Below are 10,683 nucleotides of genomic sequence, written 5' to 3'. Positions count from 1 at the left end.
ATGGAGAGCACTGGGATGATGAAGATGGCCACCGGTGATGATTCCCCCCGCCTCTGGCAGGGTGCTGGAATAGGGTCCCGATTGGTTTTTGGTGGCTAAAGAGGCTTGCGACGGCGGAACTCCTGATCTAGGTTATGTTCTGGAAGTTTGGGGATATATAAGAGGTGTTGGCGTCGGGAACATGTTAGGGGGGTCCACAAGGCAACCACGAGGTAGGGGGTGCGCCCAGGGGGTAAGGCGCGCCCTCCACCCTCGTGGTGGCCTTGGGACTCTTCTGGTCCATCTCCGATACTCCGTGGGCTTCTTCTGGTCCAAAACAATCTCCGTGAATTTTCAGGTCAATTGGACTCCTTTTTGTATTCCTTTTCTATGATACTCAAAAACAAGGAAAAAAACAAAAACTGGCACTGGGCACTAGGTTAATAGGTTAGTCCCAAAAATCATATAAAATAGCATATAAATGCATATAAAACATCCTAGATGGATAATATAATAGCATGGAACAATCAAAAATTATAGATACATTGGAGATGTATCAAGCATCCCCAAGCTTAATTCCTGCTCGTCCTCGAGTAGGTAAATGATAAAAACAAATTTTTTGATGTGGAATGCTACCTAATATAATTATCAATGTAATTTTCTTTATTGTGGCATGAATGTTCAGTTCCGAAAGATTCAAGACAAAAGTTTAATATTGACATAAAAATAATAATACTTCAAGCATACTAACAAAGTAATCATGTCTTCTCAAAATAACATGGCCAAAGAAAGTTCATCCCTACAAAATCATATAGTTTGGCTATGCTCCATCTTCGTCACACAAAGTATTCAAATCATGCACAACCCCGATGACAAGCCAAGCAATTGTTTCATACTTTAGTATTCTCAAACTTTTTCAACTTTCACGCAATACGTGAGCGTGAGCCATGGACATAGCACTATTGGTGGAATAGAGTGGTGGTTGTGGAGAAGACAAAAAGGAGGAAGATGGTCTCACATCAACTAGGCGTATCAATGGGCTATGGAGATGCCCATCAATAAATATTAATGTGAGTGAGTAGGGATTGCCATGCAACGGATGCACTAGAGCTATAAATGTATGAAAGCTCAACAAAAGAAACTAAGTGGGTGTGCATCCAACTTGCTTGCTCACGAAGACCTAGGGCATTTGAGGAAGCCCATCATTGGAATATACAAGCCAAGTTCTATAATGAAAATTTCCCACTAGTATATGAAAGTGACAAAATAAGAGACTTTCTCTCATGAAGATCATGGTGCTACTTTCAAGCACAAGTGTGGAAAAAGGATAGTAGCATTGCCACTTCTCTCTTTTTCTCTTTTTTTTATTTGGGCCTTTTCTCTCTTTTTATGGCCTCTTTTTTCTTTTTTTCTCTTTTTTTGTTTCCTCACATGGGATAATGCTCTAATAATGATGATCATCACACTTCTATTTATTTACAACTCGATACTTAGAACAAAAATATGACTATATATGTGTGCCTCCGGCGGTGTACCGGGATGTGCAATGAATCAAGAGTGACATGTATGAAAAAAATTATGAATGGTGGCTTTGCCACAAATACGATGTCAACTACATGATCATGCAAGGCAATATGACAATGATGGAGTGTGTCATAATAAACGGAATGGTGGAAGATTGCATGGCAATATATCTCGGAATGGCTATGGAAATGCATAATAGGTAGGTATGGTGGCTGTTTTGAGGAAGGTAAATGGTGGGTTTGTGATACCAGCGAAAGTTGCGTGGTACTAGAGAGGGTAGCAACGATGGAAGGGTGAGAGTGCGTATAATCCATGGACTCAACATTAGTCATAAATAACTCACATACTTATTGCAAAAATCTACAAGTCATCAAAAACCAAGCACTACGCGCATGCTCCTAAGGGGGTAGATTGGTAGGAAAAGACCATCGCTCGTCCTCGACCGCCACTCATAAGGTAGACAATCAAAGAAATACCTCATGCTTCAAATTTGTTACACAACGGTTACCATACATGCATGCTACGGGACTTGCAAACCTCAACACAAGTATTTCTCAAATGCACAATTAATTTACTAGCATGACTCTAATATCACCATCCTCATGTCTCAAAACAATCATCAAGCATCAAACTTCTCATAGTATTCAACGCACTTTATATGAAAGTTTTTATTATACCCATATTGGATGCCCATCATATTAGGACTAGTTTTATAGCCAAAGAAAATTACCATGCTGTTCTAAAATACTCTCAAAATAATATAAGTGAAGCACTAGAGCAAAATTGTATAGCTCAAAAGATATAAGTGAAGCACATAGAGTATTCTAATAAATTCCGATTCATGCGTGTCTCTCCCAAAAGGTGTGTACAACAAGGATGATTGTGGTAAAATAAAAAGCAAAGACTCAAATCATACAAGACGCTCCAAGCAAAACACATATCATGTGGTGAATAAAAATATAGCCTCAAGTAAAGTTACCGATAGACGAAGATGAAAGAGGGGATGCCTTTCGGGGCATCCCCAAGCTTAGGCTCTTGGTTGTCCTTGAATTTTACCTTGGGGTGCCTTGGTCATCCCCAAGCTTAGGCTATTGCCACTCTTTATTCCAAAATCCATCAAATCTTTACCCAAAAACTTGAAAACTTCACAACACAAAACTTCAACAGAAAATCTCATGAGCTCCGTCAGTATAAGAAAATAAATCACCACTTCGGTACTGTTGTGAACTCATTCTAAATTCATATTGGTGTAATATCTACTGTATTCCAACTTCTCTATGGTTCATACCCTCCGATACTACTCATAGATTCATCAAAATAAGCAAACAACACAATGAAAACAGAATCTGTCAAAAACAGAACAGTGTGTAGTAATCTGGAGATTTCGAATACTTCTGTAACTCCAAAAAATATGAAAAATTTGGACGACCATGATAAAAAGTATATTGATCTACTGCAGTTGTAATTGGTATTTTATCGATCTCTGGTAAAAAAATGATAATTATATTCGTGAGCGCATACTTTCTGTTTTTATCAGCAAGATCAAACAACAATCACCCAAGAAGATCCTAAAGGTTCTACTTGGCACAAACACTAATTAAAACATAAAAAACACAATCATAACAGAAGCTATATGAATTATTTATTACTAAACAGGAACAAAAAGCAAAGAACAAAAAATAAAATTGGGTTGCCTCCCAACAAGCGCTATCATTTAACGCCCCTAGCTAGGCATGATGATTTCAATGATGCTCACATAAAAGATAAGAATTGAAACATAAAGAGAGCATCATGAAGAATATGACTAACACATTTAAGTCTAACCCACTTCCCATTCATATGATTTTGTGAGCAAACAATTTATGGGAACAAGAATCAACTAGCATAGGAAAGCAAAACAAGCATAACTTCAAGATTTTAAGCACATAGAGAGGGAACTTGATATTATTGCAATTCCTACAAGCATATATTCCTCCCTCATAATAATTTTCAGTATCATCATGAATTAATTCAACAATATAACTATCACATAAAGCATTCTTTTCATGAGCCACAAGCATAGAATTTTTATTACTCTCCACATAAGCAAAATTCTTCTCATTCAGAATAGTGGGAGTATCATAAGAAACTCGAATACTATAAATTGTTTCCACATTAAAAGAGTAATGTTCAAAAAAAGGGTAATCATAATCATGACAAGTTTTGTAAATATAATCATCACTACTTTTTATAACATAAGTATCATCACAATAATCATCATAAGTAGCAACTTTGTTCTCATCATAATCAATTGAAACCTCTTCCAAGATAGTGGAATCATTACTAAATAAAGTCATGACCTCTCCAAATCCACTTTTATAATTATCACAATAAGATTCAACATCCTCCAAAATAGTGGGATCATTACTTCCTAAAGTTGACACTCTTCCAAACCCACTTTCATCAATATAATCATCATAAATAGGAGGCATGCTATCATCATAATAAATTTGTTCATCAAAACTTGGGAGACCAAAAATATCATCTTCATTAAACATAGCATCCCCAGGCTTGAGACAAACATTAATTTCAGCAAATAAATTCTCAAACATGTCATTCTCATCAAACATAGCATCCCCAAGCTTGGGTCTTTTCATATCATAAGCATAATCACTATCATCATTAATAGTATGGATAACACCAATAGTATAGCAATTATCATCATCACAATGAGTAATAGGAGCAACATCATTTGGGAGGGATACCTTCTTACCTTTGCTTCTCCGTCTTTTCTTTTTCTTCTTCACATTATGTGTGGGTTTAATCCTGTTTTTGGAGCTCCTTATTAATGAGATTGGTTGAATAGAAGGCTCCTCCTCGTTACCTGATTCATCATAAGAAATACTAGGAGGATATTGGGAAGTCTCTTCCCTTTCATTAGTATTCTCTTGATCTTCTCTTTGTTTTCTTGTCTTTATGTAATTGGCAATATAAGGATTTTCAATGCAATTCACCACACAATACATATAAATTTCCTCTAGATCAAAATCAAGAACTTTATCAAGGACAAATTCTAGAAGATCCTTAGTTATACGTTTCATTTCTTCATAACCCACAAGCAAACTAAGTTCATTATGATGTGCAAGGGAAATCAAGCCATCACAATTGTTAGAAACGATTCGATCATGAAACAATTTGCATTGGATATTTAAATGACCACGTTCATTGCAAAGTTCACAAGGATGGTTAAGAAAATTTAAATTTTCAGCACAACCATCTAGCCTTTCTTGCAACCATTTAGTTTCTAAATAGTTATGCCTCTTGCAAAATCTATCTTCCCTATTTGGTGTGTACTTGCAAACCCTATGCACTCCACAAAAATTGGCATGCTTATAAGAGACATTTTCATCATGACTAGTGCAATCATCATTAATACTATGGATATTCAAAGAGTTTGTATTAACAACATTGCAATCATGCTCATCATTCAAAGATTTAGTGCCAAAATTTTTAATGCATTCTTCTTCTAGTGCTTGGGCACAATTTTACTTTCCATCATTCTCACGAAAGATATTAAAAAGATGAAGCATATGAGGCAACCTCAATACCATTTTTTGTAGTTTTCTTTTATAAACTAAACTAGTGATAAAACAAGAAACTAAAAGATTTATTGCAAGATCTAAAGATATACCTTCAAGCACTAACCTCCCCGGCAACGGCGCCAGAAAAGAGCTTGATGTCTACTACACAACCTTCTTCTTATAGACGTTGTTGGGCCCCCAAGTGCAGAGGTTTGTAGGACAGTAGCAAATTTCCCTCAAGTGGATGACCTAAGGTTTATCAATCTGTGGTAGGCGTAGGATGAATATGGTCTCTCTCAAACAACCCTGCAACCAAATAACAAAGAGTCTCTTGTGTCCCCAACACACCCAATACAATGGTAAATTGTATAGGTGCACTAGTTCGGCGAAGAGATGGTGATACAAGTGCAATATGGATGGTAGATATAGGTTTTTGTAATCTGAAAATATAAAAACAGCAAGGTAGGAAGTGGTAAAAGTGAGCATAAACGGCATTGCAATGCTAGGAAACAAGGCCTAGGGTTCATACTTTCACTAGTGCAAGTTCTCTCAACAATAATAACATAGCTGGATCATATAAAAATCCCTCAACATGCAACAAAGACTCACTCCAAAGTCACTAATAGCGGAGAACAAACGAAGAGATTATTGTAGGGTACGAAACCACCTCAAAGTTATTCTTTCCGATCAATCCGTTGGGCTATTCCTATAAGCGTCACAAACATCCCTAGAGTTTGTAGTAAAATAATACCTTAAGACACAAATCAACCAAAACCCTAATGTCACCTAGATACGTCAATGTCACCTCAAGTATCCGTGGGTTTGATTATACAACATGCATCACACAATCTCAGATTCATCTATTCAAGCCAACACAAAGAACTTCAAAGAGTGCCCCAAAGTTTCTACCAGAGAGTCAAGACAAAAACGTGTGCCAACCCCTATGCATAAGTTCACAAGGTCACAGAACTCGCAAGTTGATCACCAAAACATACATCAAGTGGGTCACGTGAATATCCCATTGTCACCATAGGTAAGCACGTGCAAGACATACTTCAAGTGTTCTCAAATCCTTAAAGACTCAATCCGATAAGATAACTTCAAAGGGAAAACTCAATTCATCACAAGGATATAGAGGGGGAGAAACATCATAAGATCCAACTATAATAGCAAAGCTCGCGGCACATCAAGATCGTGCCATATCAAGAACACGAGAGAGAGAGAGAGAGAGATCAAACACATAGCTACTGGTACATACCCTCAACCCCAAGGATGAACTACTCCCTCCTCATGATGGAGAGCGCCGGGATGACGAAGATGGCCACCGGTGATGATTCCCCCCCTCCGGCAGGGTGCCGGAACAGGGTCCCGATTTGTTTTTGGTGGCTACATAGGCTTGCGGCGGCGGAACTCCCGATCTAGGTTATGTTATGGAAGTTTGGGGATATATAAGAGGTGTTGGCGTCAGGAACAAGTCAGGGGGGTCCACGAGGCACCCACGAGGTAGGGGGGCGCCCAGGGGGTAGGGCGTGCCCTCCACCCTCGTGGTGGCCTCGGGACTCTTCTGGTCCATCTCCGATACTTCGTGGGATTCTTCTAGTCCAAAAACAATCTCCGTGAATTTTCAGGTCAATTGGACTCCGTTTGTTATTCCTTTTCTACGATACTCAAAAACAAGGGAAAAACAAAAACTGGCACTGGGCTCTAGGTTAATAGGTTAGTCCCAAAAATCATATAAAATAGCATACAAATGCTTATAAAACATCCTAGATGGATAATATAATAGCATGGAACACTCAAAAATTATAGATACATTGGAGACGTATCAACGGTCGGGTCGCTGGTAGGTCTCGGTGAAGTTGCGCATGAAGGGTTGCTCGAAATCGACCCACGTGTTGATGCTGCCTACCGGCAGGCTGTTCAACCACGTGCGGGCCGACCCATGGAGCATGAGCGGAGCGTAACGCACGGCGAGACGGTGGTTGCCGCCGGCGATGCCGATGACGGTGGTGTAGTCGGTGAGCCAGTCCTACGGCTTCATGGTATCGTTGTACTTGGGGTGTCACGGGGGAGCGTGAACCGTTTAGTAAAGGGCTCGTCTTGAATGCGTAGTCCGAAGCACGCCAGCCCGACGGGACCGCTCTCCTCCAGCTCCTAGGAGAGGGCGAGTCGGTCGAGGCGGTGGCGGGCATCGATGTCGTTGATGGCGCGCGGGCCTAGCCGGCCGACGATCGCACTTCGGGGGGGCCGGGTCGACTGAAGTCGGACGTCCGCCGGGTTGGAGAGGAGGATCAGGCCGGCATGGGTCTTCCAGGGCCGTCTCGTCGCCCAAGCCGCTGGCAGTCGTCAGAGCGGGGTTGCACCGTGTCCGGGTGCGGCTGGAGTGCGCCTCACCGGGTGGCGAGGACGCCGTGTTCTGATGACCGCCGGGTCCGTTGGCGCGGAGGGAGCCAGATCCCGCCGGCTTGGCGAGTTGGTTGAGGCGGTCCTACTGTGCGTTGGCCGCGTCGAGGAGGTCGTTCACCTGCTTGAGGCGATCCTTCAGCTCTTCGCCCGCGAGTTGATCCAGGCCGACCGTAGCCGCCTGGGCGGCGCGCATGTTCTTCACGGGCGTCTCATAAATGGGCGGGATGGCGCCGAAGGCGCGGCCAATCGCGCCACCCCGGGCTCGCACGTCGGCGACCCGGCTTGGCTCGGCCGCAGGGGGTGTGAAGCCGTAGGCGGTGTGGCGCTCCAGCTAAGCGGAGTCCAGGCGATGCTGCGTAGCGGCGAGCGTCTCGGTCAGGTCCAGCAGGCGCTGGCGGTCCTCCTCGAGCCGATTCCGGGCCTCGGCGATGTTGGAGGTATCGATGTGGGTGGCGATGGGAACGCGAAGGCTCTGCATCGTGGCGCGCAGCGGGTTGGGCAAGCCGGCCCGCTCCGCTACGGCCCTGGCTTCGGCGGCCTTCCTCGCCGCGCTGGACGAGGAAGAGGCGCCAGTGTCGGTGACGAAGGCCTCCACGCAGAGGTCCATCCCTCTGTCGGGAGCGCTGCCGCCGAGGGAGAGGGGGATTCGGAGAAATCAAGTACCTCGCTAGGGTACTCGTCGGCCACGGGTGCATCGGAGATGCGTAGCACGACGAAGGAGGCGGCGAGCGCGTCGATGACATCGTCCGCCAGCATGACGGGCTCGTCGGAGTCGGAGGGGAGCCCCATCTGGAGCATGCTTCCGGCCAGGACCTCGAGCTGCCCCATGGTGGGCACACGACAGATGACAAGGGATGGCAGAAGAGAGGAGGAGGCTCGAGGACACTGGTGGGCTCCAGAGGCGAGGTCGGCATGAGAGAGTGCAGGACACAAGACATACCCAGGTTCGGGGCTCTCCGGAGAGATAACACCCCTAGTCCTGTCGAGTGTGGTTTATATGTAACAGTACAGAGTTGCTCCTATAGTTGTATGGAGGAGGAAGGCAGGCCAAGGCTTAGGCTGCTCCCTCTCCTGGTATGTATGTGTGGCTAGTCTGGTGGCTTTCGTGCTAGAGTGCGTCCCCGTTGCATGAGGGCTCTTGGGAGGGTTTTATAGGTCAACCCCCCAAGGGTACAATGGTAATGTTACAAGGCCGTGGGACCGGGTTGCCATCGTCCGGGAAGCCAGCGCTGGGACCCACCGGGTGTCAGGGCTCGCCGGGTTCTCTAGGCGTGGGACCCACTGGGTGTAGGGGCACTGTTTGCCGTCTTGTCGATCGTCAGGGAGTGGCCGGGTTGAGTCCGCTACAGTGGCACTTTGTCAGGTCGCCGCTTGTTGGCGTCAGCAGTGACGACGGGTGCACTGTAGCCACGCCAACCCTGGTCAGCGGGTAGTTGGGGCATTGTTGCCACGCCCCGGCTGACCAGAGGCGTGGGAGGGGCACTGTTGCCTTTCTCATCTTTGAATGAAGACTCGTCCCATCATATGGCTGGGATGGGACGGGAGCTGACCCGTGGCCGGGTTGGGGAACACACCAAGGGGGAGCTGGCTTGTTGAAGAAGTCTTGGTGCGCCGGGTTCGGCTGCCTTGTGCCGGCTGTTGGGGCCGGGTTGAGGAATTCGGCCGGGTCGAGGGGCTTTGGCCGGGTCGAGTGACCCAGCCAAGCGTGAGCCGGCTTGAGGGGCGTTGCTGGCCCCGTTGTTTTTGAAAAGAATCCGGGTTCCGTTGCCTGCCTGGGGTTCCTCCCCCCGACTGGCTCCTACATATTCTACGAAGATCTTTATCGGTCAAACTGCATAACAACATACGTTGTTCCCTTTGTCATCGGTATGTTACTTGCCCGAGATTCGATCCTCGGTATCATCATACCTAGTTCAATCTCGTCACCGGCAAGTCTCTTTACTCGTTATGTAATGCGTCATCCCGCAACTAACTCATTAGTAACATTGCTTGCAAGGCTTATAGTGATGTGCATTACCGAGAGGGCCCATAGATACCTCTCCAACAATCGTAGTGACAAATCCTAATCTCAATCTATGCCAACTCAACAAACACCATTGGAGACACATGTAGAACATCTTTATAATCACCCAGTTACCTTGTGACGTTTGATAGCACACTAAGTGTTCCTCCGGTATTCGGGAGTTGCATAATCTCATAGTCATAGGAACATGTATAAGTCATGAAGGAAGCAATAGCAATAAACTAAACGATCATAGTGCTAAGCAAAGGGATGGGTCTAGTCCATCACATCATTCTCTAATGATGTGAACCCGTTCGTCAAATGACAACACATGTCCATGGCTAGGAAACTTAACCATCTTTGATTAACAAGCTAGTCAAGTGGAGGCATACTAGGAACACTCTGTTTGTCTATGTATTCACACATGTACTAAGTTTCCGGTTAATACAATTCTAGCATGAATAATAAACATTTATCATGATATAAGGAAATATAAAGAACAACTTTATTATTGCCTCTAGGGCATATTTCCTTTAGTCTCCCACTTGCACTAGAGTCAATAATCTAGATTACACAGTAATGATTCTAACACCCATGGAGTCTTGGTGCTGATCATGTTTTACTCGTGAGAGAGGCTTAGTCAACGGGTTTGCAACATTCAGATCCGTATGTATCTTGCAAATCTCTATGTCTCCCTCCTTGACTTGATCGCGAATGGAATTGAAGCGTCTCTTGATGTGCTTGGTTCTCTTGTGAAATCTGGATTCCTTTGCCAAGGCAATTGTACCAGTATTGTCACAAAAGATTTTCATTGGACCCGATGCACTAGGTATTACAACTCCTTCATCCAGACTCCTTCATTTGCCGCTCGTAGATCCCGCCATGACGCTCTGCTTAGAACTGCACCAACTGATAGCTCCACCATTCAATAAAAATATGTATTCGGTTTGTGACTTAGAGTCATCCGGATCAATGTCAAAGCTTGCATTGATGTAACCGTTTACGACGAGCTCTTTGTCACCTCCATAAACGAGAAACATATCCTAAGTAATTTTCAGGTATTTCAGGATGTTTTTTACCACTGTCCAATGATCCACTCCTGGATTACTTTGGTACCTCCCTGCTAAACTAATAGCAAGGCACACATAAGGTCTGGTACACAACATTGCATACATGATAGAACCTATGGCTGAGGCATAGGGAATGGCTTTC

This window comes from Triticum urartu, chromosome 1, assembly GCF_003073215.2.
Source record: "Triticum urartu cultivar G1812 chromosome 1, Tu2.1, whole genome shotgun sequence".
Classification (NCBI taxonomy): Eukaryota; Viridiplantae; Streptophyta; class Magnoliopsida; order Poales; family Poaceae; genus Triticum; species Triticum urartu.
The sequence above is the reverse complement of the archived record's forward strand: the minus strand, read 5'-3'. Positions refer to the sequence as shown.